General features: G+C 41.4%; 1 long non-coding RNA gene across 3 annotated transcripts; it reads left to right on the forward strand.

Annotated features, from left to right (window-relative positions):
* Positions 1-15: 15 nt before the first annotated feature.
* LOC309350426 lies at positions 16-19,278 on the forward strand. 3 transcript variants are annotated; one of them, XR_014160354.1, is made up of 7 exons: positions 16-253; positions 4,513-4,551; positions 8,350-8,412; positions 9,559-9,939; positions 11,611-11,715; positions 14,972-15,048; positions 18,517-19,278. It is a non-coding gene; the product is annotated as an uncharacterized lncRNA (long non-coding RNA). The 3 variants fall into 3 exon arrangements; XR_014160355.1 differs by having other exon boundaries at positions 11,616-11,715; XR_014160356.1 differs by having other exon boundaries at positions 16-162; positions 4,510-4,551.
* Positions 19,279-19,483: the final 205 nt, after the last annotated feature.

Genomic DNA, 19,483 nt, shown 5'->3' on the forward strand with positions numbered 1-19,483 from the left:
GAGGCCTACGCACCCGCGAGACGGCAGTTGGCTGCCCGAGATCCTCGACTCGAAGGTTTCTTCTGGGTTGCCAAGTCCTAGGCAAGAGTTTAAAGGAGTCCTTAAATCCACATAAATCTGCCTTTAAATCTTCAAGATGGAGACAGCAGAAATGAAGGGAAAGTGAGCTTGATTATTTTTATATAGATAGATGTGATGGCATGGAGATGTGAGATTGTGGGTGCTTTCTTGAGAGAGAAGATTATGTATGTATGTAATATGTAGATAGTGTGCATATGTATATGTGTGTAATTATTTAACAAAAATGAATCGGATTATAAAAAAATGAACAGTTTGCCATATAAAACATTAAAATTCCTGATAAAAATAATTTAAAGCAAGTATTAAAAACATCAAAAGGGATTATCAAAATCAACACTAGCTAAAAAAGAAACAAAACACCTTCAACTTTTACATGTCTGGGTAGGCTTGCCTAAAAAATGTTTTACGCAGGTGCTGAAAACAGAGCTAGTGTGGCGTTGTGGTTAGTGCTGGACTAGGATGTGGGAGACCAGGGTTCGAATCCCCACTCTGCCATGAAGCTCAATGGGCCAGTCACTGCCTCTCAGCCAAACCTAACTCATAGGGCTGTTGTGGGATTAAATGAAGGGGGGGACGGGACGACCATATATATTGCTTTAATTCTTTGGAGAAAAAGGCAGTATATAAATATATAAATGCAATGAATAAATATAGTGAAGGTGCCTGCCTGGTGCTTATAGGCAGGGAGTTCAGAAGTGTAGGTGCTGCCATGCTAAAATACATTTGCAGATTGTGTATTATATGGCAGCTGTAACACAGCCAGTTCCACAGGTAGAAGTGGGCATAGGCAATCCCGCAAGTAAACTGATCCCAGCTGTTAAGGGTTTAATATACTAATTGTAACACATTAAACATTGCCTGGTAGCAAATAGACAACCAGTATAGATCTGTGAGCAGAGGTATTATATGCTGACAGGGTCTTACTCCTGTCAACAACTGTGCCACAGCATTCTGCATTAACTGCAGCTTCCAGATGAAGTGCAAGGGAGGCTCCACATAGAGTGCACTGCAGTAATCCAACCTTGAAGTCACTAGTGACTGAATTACTGTGGTCAAGCTCTCCAGCTGTAGTTGGTTGCACCAGCTGCAGCAGGTAAAAGGCATTTCTAGCTCCTGAGGTTACTTGGGCCAGAAGCATCCTCAAAACTGTGTACCTGACCGTTAAGCGGGAGTACAACCCCACCCAGGGCAATAAATTGGCCAATTTATCAGATATTGGAACAACTAAACCATAGTATCTCTGTCTTGCCAGGGTCCAAGATCAACTTATTTCCCCTCATCTATCCCACCACCTCATCCAGGCACCTGTCAAAGGCCTGCATGGCCTTTCCGGAGTCAGATGTTATGGAGAAACAGAATCCAGTGTCATCAGCATAGTGTTATAAGAAAAAACTGCTCCTTTATCCCTTATGGGGTATCCAAGAGCCCGTAAAGAGTCCTTATGTAGGTTTTCTATCAGTAGGAGAAAATAACAGAGGCCAAACAGAGAATATTGAGAAGCAAAGCAGCTAGTAAGCATGATCTTTATTAAACTGTTGCAACAGGGTCCCCCACTCACCCCATGCAGGAAGAGAGGAGAGGAACAACCAGAACAATTGTGTCCAAGCTCTTATATAGACATTTGAAATTGCCTCCCCTGTAGCTCAAGACCATCCCCCAAAATATCATACATACATCACAGAAGGAGGTGGTCCCCAGCAGAAATTTGAGTGTGTTCCTTCTCTCCTGTCTGCCAGGATATCTGAAAATACCTTATCTGATTGCCTTTTCTGGGTAGCCTGCCCATTCCTTTGAGATGGTAAATACTTAGTTCCTGAATCTCTTATGCATATTGATCGTGTGTTCAGCTTAACAGATACTTGCCAGACTGTATTTCCAGGGAGGTGTAAGCCCCTACTGTCCAAAGACAATTGGAAAACGTTTCACATTTTCTTCCTCCTTGCAGAGAAATATTTGAGGTCAATTTGGGAGAGTCAAAATGGCTTCAGGATTGTTCTATACTATTTCAGACACGTGGTTTATATACTTACGTATGTGTTTGTGTTGTACGTTTATGAACATTTATATATATATCACATATATATAGAGGACCTTAGAATTCCTATAAGAATAGTAATCACACCCAACTTCCAACAGCAGGACCAACCCACCCGTGAGGTAAGGTGAGTCAACTGCCTCAGGTGGCAGGATCCATAGAACTGGCCTCCAAGGAATGTACTCCCTGCTGTTGATATTTATTCCCCACTCATTCCCGATGTAAATCCTTATTCCCCACTTGTTCCTGATGTAGATTTTCACTCATCCCCTTTTCCCTGGTGTGGGAGGGGATACCATTTTGTGGTTAGCCTCAGTTGCCGAAATGTATTGGGCCTAGCAGCTTCATGTAGATACCTATTGTCTTGCCCAGTATAGCAGGAAACTCTGAAGTATGACCATAGAATAATAGAATTTTAGAGTTGGAAGGGACCCCAGGGTCATCTAGTCCAACCCCCTGCAATGCAGGAATCTCAGCTAAAGCATCCATGACAGATGGCCATCCAACCTCTGCTTAAAAGCCTCCAATGAAGGATGGCAGGATGCTGGGAAGAGCGTTGGTGTGGAGAAGGGTAAAGGCACAATGAAAGTGCAGATTAAATATTAAGAAAACATATAAATAGAATGTGAACAAGGCAAAACTTGTTAGATAATAAAACAACACTTAGTGGAAGTTTGAAAAACCCAGCAGTAGAGAGATTAATTCTTTTATACTGTTGTAATTGCTCACTGTTATTATGATTATAAATATTACTATCTGAGATGACTTCCTGGCAAAGAAAGTGAACAGAGGACCAACTGAAGGATCAGGTGCACCAGTCAAAGGTTTGTTTTGTGGGAAACCAATGATTTCTGGATTTTTTTGTTGGTGCTAGTATAAAATTGAAATACTACAGGTTAGAACTGAAGACTTGTCTTTTGGAGAAGATGTCCTAAAAATATAAAGAAGGGACATTGTAACAAACTGAGGAGAAAATGCATGGGGGATCAGCAGAACTATTTGGAAATTTTATCTTGGAAATAGATTTTTCAGTCCCATTAACAAATCACCCAAACCAGTGAAGTAACTTACTTTTCACTTCTTTAGGGTGCAAATGAACTCATCCTATATAAAATGAGCATTGTTGAAATTAACAGGAGTTAAATGCTGAATTGTGCACAACTGCATCCATGGTTTTTTAATATGTAAATCTTTATCAGATGCTCCCTAACAGCAACAGCTCACCATTACTCCTGTTTTTCATACAAGGGTCTTAGGCCAGGTAGTAGCAACTATCGAGATAAGTCTGTGGCAAGGGTAGGAAGTGTATCCACCTGTTCCAGATTCAAGTGCTGCTCTTAGTTTCTGGTTAACGATTGCAATGGCCAATAACTTTCTGCTTAAAAAAAAGCTCTCAGGGTGGCTTACAGTTTACAGACTCATGCAAACAACTTCAGTTAAGAAGAATGAAGGAAAGATTTAAAATAAAATAAAAGCATTTACAGCAGAAGTTTTAAATACTATTGTAAATCCAAGCCAGATGGACTTGGTCTGGCATCAAAAATCTAGTAACGATAGTGCCAGCCACCACAGGAAAGTAATCAAAATGAGCCATCAGGACATTCAGTGCCAGGCAGCAAGTGGGGTGGAGCCTGTCCTCCAACTGTGTGTTAATGGGCAGAAACAAAAAGGGTATAGGATTTTAGGTTTTTGGGGTGATGTAGGCTGGGGAGAAATACTTTTTCAGCCGGTTAGTAGTGACAAGGAAGAAAAAGCATCATGTGGACCAGCTGTGACAGGCTGTAACAAAGAGACAGAATGGCTGATTTCTCTGTCCCAAGATCCAAACCTACTGCCACTATGGGAGAAGCAAGAAACCTTCTTGGAATGTGAATGCTCTAAACTCTCTCCACCTAGACTCAGGTTGTATATGTGTGTAAATAAATCATATACCATAAAGACACCAGAGTCTCTGCTGTGCCTCATTGTCCAAAGGGAAACATAGACCCTGGGCAAGTGCCCGGCCTCTTGGAATCTTGCACCACTCAAAGATTAGGATGGTGTGCAACAATATGTACCACACTTTGGTTCTCCTCATGTAAGCACATACACATTTTTTGGTTGTTGTTGCATACAATTAATTTATTGAGCTGGAAAAAAATATTTTCTTTTTTGTTCCACGTTCACAAAACCCCTGAAGCCTATCCATGGAGCCCCTAAAGGTCCATGGATCACAGATTAGGAATCCCTGATATAGAGGAAAAAATAATCTCGGATAATGGCAGGATTATACTCTTTCAATTATGGTTTAGTTACTCGTTTTCCTCTCTGCAAATAGCCAGTTGGCACTGTAAAAAAAAAGTAACTTCTTTGCTTGAATTTTTAAAAAATTGCTCTGAATCTAGTTATTGCAGGAGACTTAACCGCAACACAGGGTCTTCTGTGGAATCTGAAAGGTACGTGTCAGGGCCTGCTTCCAAATCGTGTATAGAATTGGTGGGAGGTACATCTAGTGTTATAAATTGTGAGCAACAAGACAGGCTGTCAACGGCAGATGGGCTTGTACTTGATTGCCAATTAAAACACACACACAAAGATGTTTAAACTAGCTCACACATCTGTAGTTGGCAAAGTGGTGAGCAACTCCATGTGCCGTACATGAGGTTGCTGTGGCAACCACACTATACCTTAATCATAAGTGTTTTGAAGTGAGCGATTGGTGAGTACAGACAGAAGAGGGCCTCAGGTTGAAACTGTCCCATACTGTCTCCTCTCTTTTGTTTCAAGAGTGCTCTTTTTACTTTCCTCTTGAAAATTTCCAAGCTGACAACTAACTCTCTTCATGCTTCTAGGATTAAAATCAGCAGACAAGCCATACAAATGATAATTGGGCCTTCCCTACAGTCTTCTGTGGGGTGATGGGAAACCATTTAATTCCACCACCAGCCTTTCCCAACAAATGCCAGTACAGCTTGTTGATAAATCATTCTTGTAAAGCACTCTTTGAAGAACGCCCCCCACAGCGCTGTGTGTGTGTGTGTGAGAGAGAGAGAGAGAGAGGGAGAGATTGTGGTTGTTCCAGATTACCTGCTTATTGAGCATTCATCCTGGTTTTCTATGCAAGGAGGTTATGCAGCAGTGCATCAAATATTATGCCACACTTCCCAGTGCTCATAAGGAGAGCCTGCTGAATCAGGCCAGTGGCCTATGTCAGGGTGGTCCAGTATGTGGCCTGAGGACTGCACATGGCCCTTGAGGCCTTTGTTGGTGCCATTTGGTGAAATGTGATCCCCTCCCCTTCAGCCGTCATGCTGCCTTCCCAAAATCAGGTAAGTGTGGTGCTAGGCTTTGGAAAAGAGGTGTGAGAGCTCTGCCAGGGTCCTTGAGCCCTGCTTCTGTCTTCCCAAAACCTAATTGGTACTCCTTCTGCCCAGTGCCTCACTTAGCCAGCTTTGGCTGGACAGGTGTCAAATTTTGGCCTTGTGCCCTGCCGCCTCCACAACAAGGCAGTGTGCGGTCTATGGGTTCTGTCTCAAAGTACTCTTGTGGCTTACTTGGTATGAAAAGTTGGACTGCCCTGGTCTATATAGTCCAGCATCCTATTCTCAAAGTGACCAACCAGAAGAAGCCTGTGGGAAGCCTGCAAACAGGACATGAGCACAACAGCACTCTGCCCACCTGTGATTCCCAACAACTGGTATTCAGACGCATACCACTACTGACAGTGGAGGTAGAACATAGCCACTGAATTTGCCTGATCTTTTAAAGCCATTCAAGTCAGTGGCTGTCACTATTTTTCGGGGAAGCAGATTCCATAGTTTTACTATGCAGTGCATGAAGAGGTACCGTATCTGTTGCTCTATAAGGTTCACTTTTTCCCTCCTAAAAAGTAAGGGGAAATGTGTGTGCGTCTTATGGAGCGAATGCAGGCTGCACAGCTATCACAGAAGCCAGGACAGCAAGAGGGATTGCTGCTTTCACTGCGTAGCCATCCCTCTTGCTGTTCTGGCTTCTGAGATTCAGAATATTTTTTTTCTTGTTTTCCTCCTCCCAAAACTAGGTGTGTCTTGTGGTCTGGTGCGTCTTATGGAGCGAAAAATACGGTACTTTCTTTTATCCTTCCCGAAGGATCCAACATTCAGCTTCATTGAGGTCCACAAGTTTTATTGTTAAAAGAGAGGGAGAAAAAATATTTCTCCATCTATTTGCTCCATGGGAAGCATAATTTTATAAACCACTGTCATGTCACTTCTTACCTTTTCTCTAAACTAAAAAAAGCCCCAAATTTTGTAACCTTCCCTCATAGGGGAGTTGAGGTGAGGCGACTGGAGAACTGTACACAGTACTCCAAATGCAGTCACACCATAGATTTATATAATCGCAGTTTTATTAGCAATTCCTTGCCACAGCTGGACTAGGCAGACCTTTGGTCTAAGCCGGTGGGGCTCCTTTTATGTTTTTATCCTCTGAAAATTGCTGGAAACATCAGCCAACATATTTAATTTTCATAACTGCAAAAACTTTTCGTTGATTTATTTTTTTTACCAACTTGGTGTCCTGCATGATGGCTGGAGCTGATAGGAGTTGTAGCCCAAAACATCTGGAGAGCACTAGGTTGGCAAAGGCTGTCATATCTGATCTCTGCAGGGTGCTTCTGAGAGAGTTGAAATCTGTGGGTTTCAAATGGCCATGTGAAGATCCAAGCCAACTGTGCAGTCCTCTTCATAGTCTCCCCAGGGATGCTGTGCGGACAGAAATGTACCGGCCCTTGCCAGGACCAGTTCTCTGATACAAGTTTAGGCATTATCATGCTCAACCTTCCAAGAACAGGAAATTGACATAAGGAAACCGCATTAAACTGATTTCTAGCAAAAATAATAAATATTTAAATATTGGACTCAGTCCAGTAAAATTAGTAAGAGTTTGCTGTTTCCCATAATGTCAGAGTAGTTGCATTCATGGTTTGCATTACCAACAAAGATCAGTGCCACACTCTTTTCATCCACCCAGAGAACCACACCTAGTGGTAATAACATCCCTTTTATTTCTTAATGTTCTATTAAGTGAATGTTTACTAGCCCGAACTAGTCCAAAGTGATTGATGAAATGCTTATCTTCTTATAATGCACCTTAAGTCAGGGAGGTAAGTGCCAGAGGACTTATAATAATACTTACAATAATATCTCCAGGTCTCTTCCTTAACAGCACACTTTTAGTAGGCAAAACATCTGCTGGAGTTTCAACTAATCAGCTAATTATACTGAGAAGCATGGGCCACAAGAGTTAGACAAATTCATGCAGCAGAAGGCTATCAATGGCTATTAGACAGGATGGCTATGCTCTGCCTCTACAGTTGGAGCAAGTAATGTATCTGAGCATCAGTTGCTGAAAACCACAGTAGCTGAGAGTGCTCTTATGCTTGAATCCTGCTTGTGGGTGTCCCATAGGCATCTGGTTGGCTACTGTGAGAACAAGATCCTGGACTAGATGGGCCATTGGTCTGATCCAGCAGGCTCTTCTTATGCTCATGATCCACTAGGATCTTCTCCTGCTTAAGGTTCGAAAAAGCAGCTATGCAAAGATACTCGGGTAGGTACATGGTGCAACATGCTTGCTGCAATCGAGCACATCTTGATCTGGTCAGTGTCTAGAGGGAAGACCACCTTGGAGCTCTATGTATGTTTCCTTGAGTTCTGTGATGTTACAAAAGGTGGGATATAAATGCAATAAATGCTGTGATCATCTACAATTCACATCAGTCAAGAGGGTGCATATTATTACTAGTATTGCTAAATAGGGGCACTTCTAGGCTGTCACTAATTTCAGGTGGGGATTCAATCACGCACTTGCAAATCCAGGTTCTACATTTACAATTGACTGGGAGGTCTTGGGAACAAATTCTCTTTCCCAGAAACATTGGATTTTGGGAGGGGAGGGAGTAAAGAATGTGGCAGGGAAATGCATTGGAAAGTGCTGGTAACAGTTGCTCTGATGTAACTTCATCTATCCACCCCACAAACAAATCAGAATAAGCTGTACCTAACATTAGTCACATTTGCAGCAAACCCATTGGCATTAATAAGTCACAACTAACAGGTACATTAATTTCAATGGGTTTGCTCTGACTAAGGCACCATTATTCGGAGCCAACATTGTCTAGTATCCCTGCAAAAATCCAGATGAATTCTTAGTCAACAGGTAGTATGGAAGGTGCCCATCAATATGTGTTTTGATTGAAGGCATTTTTATTGCAGAGACTTTCTGGAATATCGTGCCTTCTGTCCCCATGCTTTGCATCACTGTAACAGGATCCCGAAGTACAACTATTTACTTCCCTCACTTAGAGTAGCTGACAGCTGTTCACTTCTATAGCAGGAGTGGTGGTGGGAGAGAGTGGTGCAGTTAAAACTGTCGAGGAGAGATTATTAATTTCATTGACTTCATTCATTGAGACTAAAGCCTGCCCCTTATTTGCATAGCCCTTCTTTTTAATCCGTATCACCTCAACTTGGATTTTGAAAACAAGGCATGGGGGAACCTTCTGCAGTCAGGGCCAGGGCCAGCCCTACCATGAGGTAATATGAGGCAACTGCCTAAGGTACCAGATTTCTTTTGGGGGGAGGGGGTAGCAGCAGCACCTTGGATATTCCTCCTAAACCCCCTTACCATCCCATCTGTTGGAGAACAGAGCTCTGCACGCTCCATTACATGTTCTGCCCACTCTAAATTAGCCTGCTGGTTTGGGTGCAGTGGAGGAGACCATCATTTTATTGGTGTTGTAAGTTTTAGTTTTCAGTCCAGTCTGTTTCTGTATGTGGAATGTGGGGAGGGAAACATCTTGTACTTTGCTCCAGGCAGCAAGTTTCTGGGCATGCCCTGACTACAGTTCCCATCATCCCCAACCATTGGCAATGCTGGTTGGGCCAGTTAGAGGTTGGGTACCAACAATATCTGGAGGGCTATAGGTTTTCCACCTTTGCTTTACAGGGTCGGCATGTCTGTGTGTGTTTAGTTACAAAATGCACATCTGTACAGTGTATGTTTAGGAAAAGCCACATTTTAAAAAAACGTACTCTTTGATATCCACTAGGGGGAGAAAGGTTTGTGATTCAAATTCATATCCTAGAATTATACATTATTATTCCCATTTAGCAATGTCACCTTTAATTTGCAAAAAAAAAAAAAAAACCAAAAAAAAACCCAACACAAACCAGTCGAATTGTTCAGGTGTAAGCTTACTCTTAAAAAAAATACCTAACCCTTTTCTAACTGAAATATTTAAATTTTCTCCTTTGATCCCCTTCTGGTGCTATGATGTTATTTTAACAGTTAATTCTGGAGTGTGTTTTATACTTATTTTTTTGTTTTCTGTACCCCACTGGTATTTTATGTGACTGCTTTATGAAATATTTCAAAATGGCAGATAGATATCCTAACTTCACATTCTAGCTTTGCATTTGCAGGGAAGTCTACCCACCCACCCATGTGTAGAAGCCTTCACACCTGCACTTTGAAGTGGTATCCATTAGGAGCACGTGCATCATGTGACCATGCCAATCATGTATCTTAATTCTCAGAGTGCACATATATGACCACAACAGAAATATCTTATTCCATGTATGGTCTTGTAATCACTTGGATAAGTGCAGAACGTTTGGTTGGACACATATTAGCGATAGGACAAAAAAGAAAGAGTTAGTGAGAGATGTGCAATCCTTTAACACCTATTGTTTGGTCATGCCGGTGGATGTGATGTGCTGGAAATGAAACGTATGAAGAAATGAACAGGAGGATAACCATGGAAGAAAAGTCTCGCCCGTGGCCCCATCATATGTATCACTGAGGTGAAGCACTTTAACCCACAAGCATAAAAATGGACAACTGAGTGTTTTCTGTTGAACCTTGGCTACTAATTCAGCCTTAATGCCGGTTTTTGGAACAAGTTTATTAACAGTGTTATGTCGTTTCTTTGTCTGTTTGAATTTACATCCTGCTCTTCCTCTGAAGGAGCCCAGGATGGCAAAGAAATTTGCAATTTAAAAGCAAAGCAAAAAAATTTTTCCAGAACATTTAAAACACCCTAAAAACAATTACAATTAAAAACATTTGAAAAGCAGTTACAGTTACAAACTTCTTCCGTCCAATGATCTTGGGGTTGCTAGGAAGAGTATTTTTCAGCCAACAAATGCCAAGGTAAAGGGTGATTTTCCAAATTCATCCTGAAGTTTAATAATATTGCAGCAGGGTTCCTTTTAAGCCAGGAACTTGTGGCCTTCCCAATGTTTTTGGACTACAACTCCTATGTCATTGGTCATGCTGTTGGGAGGTGGAGATAGACGAAATCTGAAAGGCCCCCAACTCCCCACCCATGTACTAGACTCCCCTTGAATTTTCAGCTTTGATTTTTCAAAAAAAAGTATTTTAAGTCTTGCTAAGCTTATCCACACTACTTCTTCTCCTGCTGATTTTCCACAGGGGGGAATTGCTCTGTAGTGCTCAATCAGAGCAAACAGCAATTCAGGTTTTCTGCAGATTGCTGTTTGAGAGTGGGTTTTTCCTGGAAGAGGAACGGGGCAAAAGGAAAACCACTCATACCCATGCTTTCTAGGCATGTGGAAGTGAGAGCGAGCCCTAACAGCACAATCCTATACATGTCCAGACAGGGGTGAGTCCCACTGAGTTTCAGTGGGACTTTATTCCTGGAAAGTGTGTATGGAAATGCAGCTTAAACCTTTCACTTGTGGCTATACCCGGTATAGAATGTTGATGTGTGTTTTATTGTGGTTTTGGTTTATCGCTAAAATTAATTGGGCATGTTTTAAATAGTTGTTTTTAACTGTTTACTGATAGTTTTATTGTTATACTCATTTTGTAAACCACTTTGAGGTTTTTTTGGGGGGGTCTACAATCAAGTTGTGTATAAATTTTATGAAAGAAAGAAAGAAAGAAAGAAAGAAAGAAAGAAAGAAAGAAAGAAAGAGAATTTTTTGAAAACTGCGTACGACATGTTGTATTCTATCAGTTGCTCTCTAGAAAGAAATATAGTTAAATCAAATAGGCTATTAGTCTTTATGTTGCAGTTCTTCTGCAGTGATTCCCTCCCCCCCCCAAAAAAAAACACACAACAACACTAGCCTGGCCACAGGTCTCCTTTTGTTCCAGGCAACTTTCTAAGTACTTTGTTCAAGTGTGCTGGGTTTGTGACACAGCAGCTAAATGTCCACTAGATGCCAGGCTTCCTTTGCACAGAAGAGCAGTGCTATGGGCTTCAGGGAACACCACACAGCTATTTGGCAGAAAGAAACCAACCTTTTCCACTGAGGTTGTGTCCATACTCCATTTCTTTTAACCTGGTAGAATTCTACACCCTGGAAATGAAGCACTTATAAATATGATAAACCTTTGATTTTTATTAGAAACAAAACAAAACAGAATATGTGTTGCAATTAAAATATACATTTGACTATATTAGATTCTTAATTTATGGACTGATACTCAGGGTTTTTTCTTTTAAGCACAGGGATTTTAGGACTTAATTTGGATGTTTTGTATATTTATTGGATGGTTGATTGAGAAGATGGTTTGATCATTGGTTGCAAGATACACTGCTTCTGCCACATGTAAGTCAAACCAATCAATTTCTCTCACATTGTTTCAAGTTTTGCAAATATGAAAAGAAACTGAGTTATTGTGTTTTGCTTCTGTTGAGCATCTCAGATGTAATACTTGCATGCATCCCCCCCCAGTTTTTTTTAAATATTCTGCTCCCAAGAATCCTGTTTCTGTGAAATTGGATAGTTTCTAAGTTTATGCAAATTGAGAAGATGTGTAAAAATATTAAATATTTTGAAATTGCTAAGACACAGGAGCAGCAAGGACTCTGAAGCCCTGTCCACAACCACTGAAAGTATTACTTAGTATCATCCATACTGACTGCTAGTATTTTAGTGGCGTTGTTCACACTTTCAGGCATTATCCCTTCCAGTGGTGAATTCAGGTCATGAGTGCCAAAGAGAGAGGTATCTGCATGCTTAGGGGAACCCCAAGTTTTGCAAAAGGCCAAAAAAAAAAATCATAAGGAAAAATACCCTAAAGATGACTATGGAATGCTGACTATCTGTTGAGGGGGAGAAATAGAATGGAGCATGCTGAGGGGAGCGTGGCTGGCTGGCTGGCTGGAACACTGAGCAGGCGCACTGCGTATTGCAACATTTTGTCACAGGTCCCATGGAAAGGAAGGAAAAGAGAGAAAGAAAATAAAGCAGACATGCCCAGGAGACAGAGATTCTGTATCCACTTCCCTATTCTGTGCTTTTCTTGCAGAATCAAGGCATATTCACAGCCTTGTTTATACCTGCATTCTGCCACCATAATGGCGGAAAGGAATTAATTTTTATGAATTAGGCAGGCACAGATAACTTCAGAAAATCCATATTACACATACGATGTAAAAAAGAAGGCTTTTCTGATTGATCACTAGGTTCAGAGAAGGTCAGTAAGGGCTTTGACTTGCACTTGTTTAACATTGGCGAATATGCAAAGGATTGCTGTTTCCCTCTAAACGAAGCCGCAAGAATTTCAGACTGAGAATAGACAGTACATTTTCTGTCCTAATCTTAGTTTTCTTTCATCAGTAACAGCTGCTGGATTGGGGTCAAGGGCCACATTGCCTCTTGGCCAACCCTCCAAGGGCCCCATGCAAAAGTGGGTGTGGCTAAAGTGAGCATGCCTACCACACTCTTGTGTGCAGACATGCACAACACACATACATGCATCACAGAATCATAGAACTGTAGCATTGGAAGGGACCCCAAGGATCATGTGGTCCATCTTCCTGCAATGCTGGAATCCTGCCCAAAGCCCAACAGATACACATACAGCACACAATCCCACAGTACATATGTGGGATTAAATAAATGCACACACACAAACTCCCCATCTCTGTGGTGCATAGGATTGAGTCCAAATTCATAAATCACTAAAACTTGAGCCATTTTTACAGCCTGATATTATGGATTCAGCAAGACCCACTTGGTTAAATAGGACTTACACTCAAGTAAGACTGCCTAGACTCTAAAGTCACCCTCTCACAAGTCCATTAAACCCAGAATCAAATATTCTGAACTGAATCGCTGGTGATGGAAAAGCAATGCCTTAGCAGTGGTCAACATGTGGGCAATACTTTGTCTTCTACTCACAGCTGGTTTTAACAAAACAGCTTGCTACTAGAGGATGAATATTCTGTGTTTGGATAGATAAATAAGGGATGTGATAGGGAAGCAGCAAGGGAGATTCAGGTGATAAGACTGAGTGTCAGGGCTGTAAATGATTCCAGGTTCCATCTCTGGAATGTCCTGGGTTTGAATCCCTGCCTGTCAGTGTGGACAACGCCCAGCTAAGTGGACCAATGGCTTGACTTTGTACAAAGCACTTTTCCATGTTCCTGTGGCAGCAGAGGTATGGGTAAAGTGTGGTGCTGCATACTGAAAAGAAGGTGCAGAGGCAGGAGTGGGAGAAGGAAATTCAGGAAAGTAACTATAGATGAGCTTGTGCCGAATGGAGTGAGCGAGAAGGATGTAAGCTGAGACAAGGGAAGAGATACTACAATCCTATACCCCCTTACCCAAGAGTAAGCACCGTCCAACTCTATGGGACTGACCTCTGAGTAGATATGTATAGGATTGCACTGATAGACAGGGGCAGAGAGAGGGAGAATTTAAAAGGGTGGGTAATCAGCTTAATGGCGTATTTGAATACCTAGTAGACTCAAAAGTGCCCATTTAAGAGAAGCAGAGGAATTCACAGGTTTGTCATTGAAGGTTTTGTTTCGATTGCACATTTACTTTACTGTCAGACTGTTTTATTTAGAATTAGGTCATTTTGGTTTTTAAACTGTTGTGTGCCACTTTTGGCACTGGTAATAACACAAAGACAGTTTATAAGATTAAAAACAATAAAAACGCTGTTTAAAAGGGGCTATTCTGTAGCCACCAGCTTTCCAAATGTTCTTTCCTCCTTGCCTTCTGTCGTGTGTGTGTCTGCAGGGTAGGAGTCACCGATCCCTATGAGCCAGGACTATTGTGAGCAGCACGAAATACCTGTTTCACAGGAGAAAAATGCTCAGAACCTCCCCCTCCTCCAACAACACCTAGAAAATACCTACAACCCCGCCGCCCAAATAAAACCACAGATAGAAAGCAGGCTACTCCTCCCCACCCCCTCAAAAAGGAATCCAACAAAATCCTTGGTTGTTGTTTTTTTTAAAAAGAAAATAAATAGGGTCACATGGCCTTGGCTGGCGACAAGGGTGCCATATTGGTCACAAATGCCAGATTAGGAACCCCATAAGGATATAAGAAGAGCCTTCTAGATCAGGCCAATAGCCCATCTCATCCACTGGCCAACTAGAGGCCTGTGGGAAACCCACAAGCAGGACTGAGCACAAAAGCCCTTTCTCCCCTGTGGTTTCCAACATACTTCCTCAGATCATGAAAGAAGAGCATAGCCTCCCCCAAGTGTAGGACCCTATATTTACCTCAGGCAGTATCTATGAACGTGGATTTACCTGAAATTAAATCCTCATTAAACACAGACTGGCTGACTTCTGGTTGATCTTGGGAGGTTGCTAGTGTGCCCAGTGTCCTCAAGGGGACAAAGCTAGCCTTGTGCATTCCCACAAGACCCTGCCACAGGTCTGCCAGTGAATGCCAGAAGAGAGCTTATGGCCCCGTCCTTCCTAAAGCTTGCTTTGAGCCAGGACTTAAGACCTCGATCTGCTTTGAATGCCACTGTGTAGCTTTGGAAGATATGAAGTAAAAACAGAAAAAGTTAAAACAAAACAATACAAAAAGCCATTCTGATTGTCTTTTCCTCCAGGCTGAGGAACCAGAAGCAGTCTTTACAAGCCTAGAATTCAAGGGGAAGGTTTTTATGTCAGTAGATTTGGCTTCTAGGCAAGTATAAGCCCTGGCACATCTCTCTCTCTCTCTCTCTCTGCTTAGCACCTGTTCCATCATCTTCTGGTTTGGCATGATTTGTTCTTGAAAAAACCCATGCTGGGTGCTTCTTAACCCCTTCCTTGAAACGCTTGCCAACTCACTGTTCAAAGATCTCCCTGGGCATGGCAGCCTCTGATTATAGAGTGCCACCACACTCATCAAGTGGGAATGAGGTTGGCAGCCGCATTGGCAACAAATATTCTTTTTTTAAAAAAAAAATAGAAAGTATTCATTTACTGCTTAATATATAAAAAGAAACCCCTAAGTGGTATAATCACAGGGCAGAGATTAGAAATCAGTGTCAATTTGTATGAAGAATACAACAATAAAATTCAAATAAGGTCTAAATGCTAGGCAAAAAACAGACAACTAAGAGGGTGCGTAGCTTTTATGTGTACTCCATATAATGAGGGAAATTTTGTTTGTTTGTTTATCTATTACCTACCCTTCCACCTCGGGTGATTTGGGACATGAGCTCACTTTCCTGAGTCAGATCCCACCATTAACAAGGCACCTCAAAGTGGGGCAGGGATGGCTTTATTCTCTCCCACCCCCCTTTTATTTTCTGAGAAGTGAAAGCATGCTGAGTTGGGAAACACTCTGACCTTGAGAGGGAGGGGGAGGGGATCTTTCTTTCGGACAGACAGGCCTAGCTTTTAATTATTTTCTGAGTTCACTCCAATCATGGTGATTAGGAGCGAGGGGGATTTTGAATGTTTTAATTCAAGCATGAGTTGTTCTTCATGCAGGTCATTAGTCTCCATGTCTTGGCTGTGAAAGCAAGGTTTAAGAGGGTAGAGTTAGACTACAGTGGTACCTCGAGTTACAAATGCCTCAGGTTACAAATGCTTCAGGTTACAAACTCGGCTAACCTGGAAGAGTTACCTCGAGTTGAGAACTTTGCCCCAGGATGGGAAAGGAAATTGTGTGCCGGAGGCCCCATTAGCAAAAACACACCTCTAGTTAAGAACAGTTTCAGGTTAAGAACAGACCTCCGGAACAAATTAAGTTCATAACTAGAGGTACCACTGTATTAGGGTGGCCTGCTCCATTTCCAATTGTTATTTTGTCTAACAAACAATAAAAAGCCCTCTCTCTCATTTCTTCATGGGGGATATTGCCAGGAAGGAAGGGTGATGGGAGAGAAAAACACTTTGATTTCTCCAGTTAATTTATAGCAAAGATAAAATTACCTAGCATGATAGTCCCTGGACATGTTTTTGTGAGGTTTGGTAGATTTCTTACGCAGGGACTCCTCCCTCATGTTCCCCGTTTTCAAACTGTTGTCCATAGCAAGTAAGGGAAAGGAATGTTACCCAAAATAGTAAAGTCTTGCCTAGGAAGAGGGATTGATTGTTATACCAGTCTTGGAATTGCACCTCTCTGGAATAGGCTGCAGATGGACATTGTTTAGAAACTATATAGTCGTACCTTGGTTGTCAAACTTAATCTGTTCCGGGAGTCCGTATGACTCCCGGAACTGTTCGAAAACCAAGACGCAGTTCCCGATTGGCTGCAAGAGCTTCCTGCACTCAATCAGAAGCCGCAGAAGCTGTGTCGGACGTTCGGCTTCCAAAGAACGTTCGAAAACCAGAACACTTACTTCCGGGTTTTTGGCATTTGGGAGCCAAAATGTACGTGTACCAAGGTGTTCGAGAACCAAGGTACGACTGAAATTGGCTGCATATCCTTGAAACTTGTCCACTCCGTGTTTGCAAACGCAGAGTCTCTCTTTTGATTGTAAGGGGTTTTGCTGGGGGATATGTAATGGGTGACAACATGAGGAATGTTCACACGTTACCGTCAACAAGTGTACAATCTGTGTCCCTGTGTATGCAAACAGTTGAGCTGTTCACTCATTTAGTTATTCACATGTATAATTCAATGAGTGTACAGTCTGTGTGCATAATAGCTGAGCTGTACAAATCAACACCCTGTACACTCTTTCACACAAACACTTGTACATATGTAGAGATTCCCTGTATTTCTGTATGTGTGAACAAACCTAGAGTTGCTGCAATAGAGTTTACTCTCCATGGAAAGTGTGAGTCAGCATTAAACGTTACCCATCATAGCTATTGGAGACAAAAGCAAAGATCTTTTAGTCTCAACCCGGTTATTTGTTTTCCTTTTTATAATGGTGCCATCTTCGGAAGATAGAGACATTTCTTTATTCATGCATCTCAGTGAGTGGTAAATGAGGCATGCTTGCTCAACTTGTTTCGGATGGAAATTAGTCTAATTAATCCATGCAGCTAAAGAATAGTTGTTCTATTCCAGTACAGAGCAAGTCTGATGTAGCTGATATTTTATGGCCATTGTTGTGTACTTCGTAGGACCAGGATATCCCTCTGTTCTGTAGCAAATTTTTATGGAGTAAAGCAATGTGTCAACAATATATCCTGTTTGTAAGATTTCTAATATGTGAAATTGAATTTCTTCTGTAGATGTTTCCTTGCCAAGTAATGTTTTAGAATGGACATTTGCTTTTCTGTTTAGGATAGGCTTATGTACATTTTTATGTACTGAAGGAATGGAGAAGCTATTTACTGCTCCATATTTTATGTGTAGTTTCCTCCGAATCTATTACTTTCATTTTAGTTTGATCTTTTATAAGTTGTTGTAGAACTGTAATTTTTTTTTAAAAAAAAATTGTGTGTGTTTTGTGTTGCTTCACAGTAGGCAGGACTAACAGCCAAAATAAGAGCAAACTTCCCGTGAGGTGGTTGTGTTGAAGTGCATGACTTGAAGGATTTATTATTATTTCTAATTACACAGAGCAACTTGGACCTTTTGCAAAAGGCACTTCCAATGAGCTGCTCAGCTAAAGAAAACAAATTGCTTTCCTGGTTTAAGCACAGTGATTTCTGCACGCACACACATGCACACCCAAAACAAACATATATCAGATACTGACAAATCTTTTTAATTGATAAGAATCACATCCCATAGTGAATTTACATTCTTTGACTGAACAATTCGGCCCTTGACGCCAACCTCTGAGGGAGAATATTGTGGTCATGGTGTCTGAACAGTGTGGTAGCTATGGCTACGTATATAATTCTTAGCAATGGGAAAAAAGTGACAATGACATTAAATTTAATCAGGTTCCCCTTTTCGGTAGTTCCCACTGGGATGAGCCACTAGTGTCCTGCCTTAAATATTCAGAGCTTTCAAAGTTTGCATGCGTTTTTATGCTAGGACAATATCCTGCTAATAGAGAACAATGGAACTGTCATGTATATCTGGCCTGAGTAGCCGTAAGTCTGGATTTCACTAGTATAGGGATATTATGATTGCTTCTTTAGCAATTGTCCTTATGTTAGCCTTCACTTAGGAAGAAGAAGAAGAAGAAAGAAGGGCCGTGATGAAATGTAGGGACTAAAATATAATGCGCCTGTCTATTTTCCTTTTGGAATATAGATCAGAGACGACTGTCCTTTTTTTAAAAAAAGAAGACAGAGCTTTATTTCCAGTCACACTTCATCTGATATAAATGAACCAGCATTGAAGATCACATGGCTGAATGCTTTTGGAAACACAACCCAACATACATTAAGGAAAAGGAGACTGGAAAGCCTGACTCTACAAATGAAAAGCATCTCCTCCTTCAAATCTACCATAAGATTTGTGAAGTGGAACTACCAAGAAGATGTTTAAAGAGTTGTTTGTAGTATTCATTTTAACTTCATGCGTTCTCAAGCTGAATCCACCTCATGATTAAACACAAAGAGTGTGTGTTTACTAGTTACGCTGTGCATTTTGACCTGCTTAGTTTTATGAGAACGTGGTGTGACATTTATTACTCTAGTAAAGGGAAGCTGTGTTAATCATAAAGGTACAAGAAAATTAGCCTCCTAAGTCTAGAATTCCTAATTAAGGCTGAAATCCTAAGCATAGTTTTCCTGGAAGTAAGCCCCCTTAAACACAGTGATTACGTCTGTGCAAATAGGCGTGTGGTTGCATCTTAAGAGTTTATAGGGAGTAAAATACAGAATGAGTTCAAAGACGCTGTTGTGAAAGTATTGTAAGATCAGTTTGGATGATTTTTCAGACAGGGTTGGGAGTTCTGGTTGACTAATCAGACAGAATAATCAATTAAAAGTATTTTGATGAACATTTTTGATCTAATTTATTAGTACATTTTAAAAAACCCACTTATGACTAAAAATTCATGCATTTTTAGTTAAGCTTTACACATAGTTTGTTGTTGTTGGCATCAGTCTGTCTTGAGAGACAATGGAGTGCACCTCCAGGGTGAAGCCAAATTGCTGTGTTAGCATCCCTGAAGTGACCTCCCCGGGGCACAAGCCTGGGCAGTGTGTATGGATGTCCTGGGCAGAAATTAATGGACTTAACTTGGTCATGTTCATTCACTGCAGTGGGTCTA

The sequence above is a fragment of the Podarcis erhardii genome, assembly GCF_964252035.2.
Source record: "Podarcis erhardii genome assembly, chromosome: 9".
In the NCBI taxonomy this organism is placed as follows: Eukaryota; Metazoa; Chordata; class Lepidosauria; order Squamata; family Lacertidae; genus Podarcis; species Podarcis erhardii.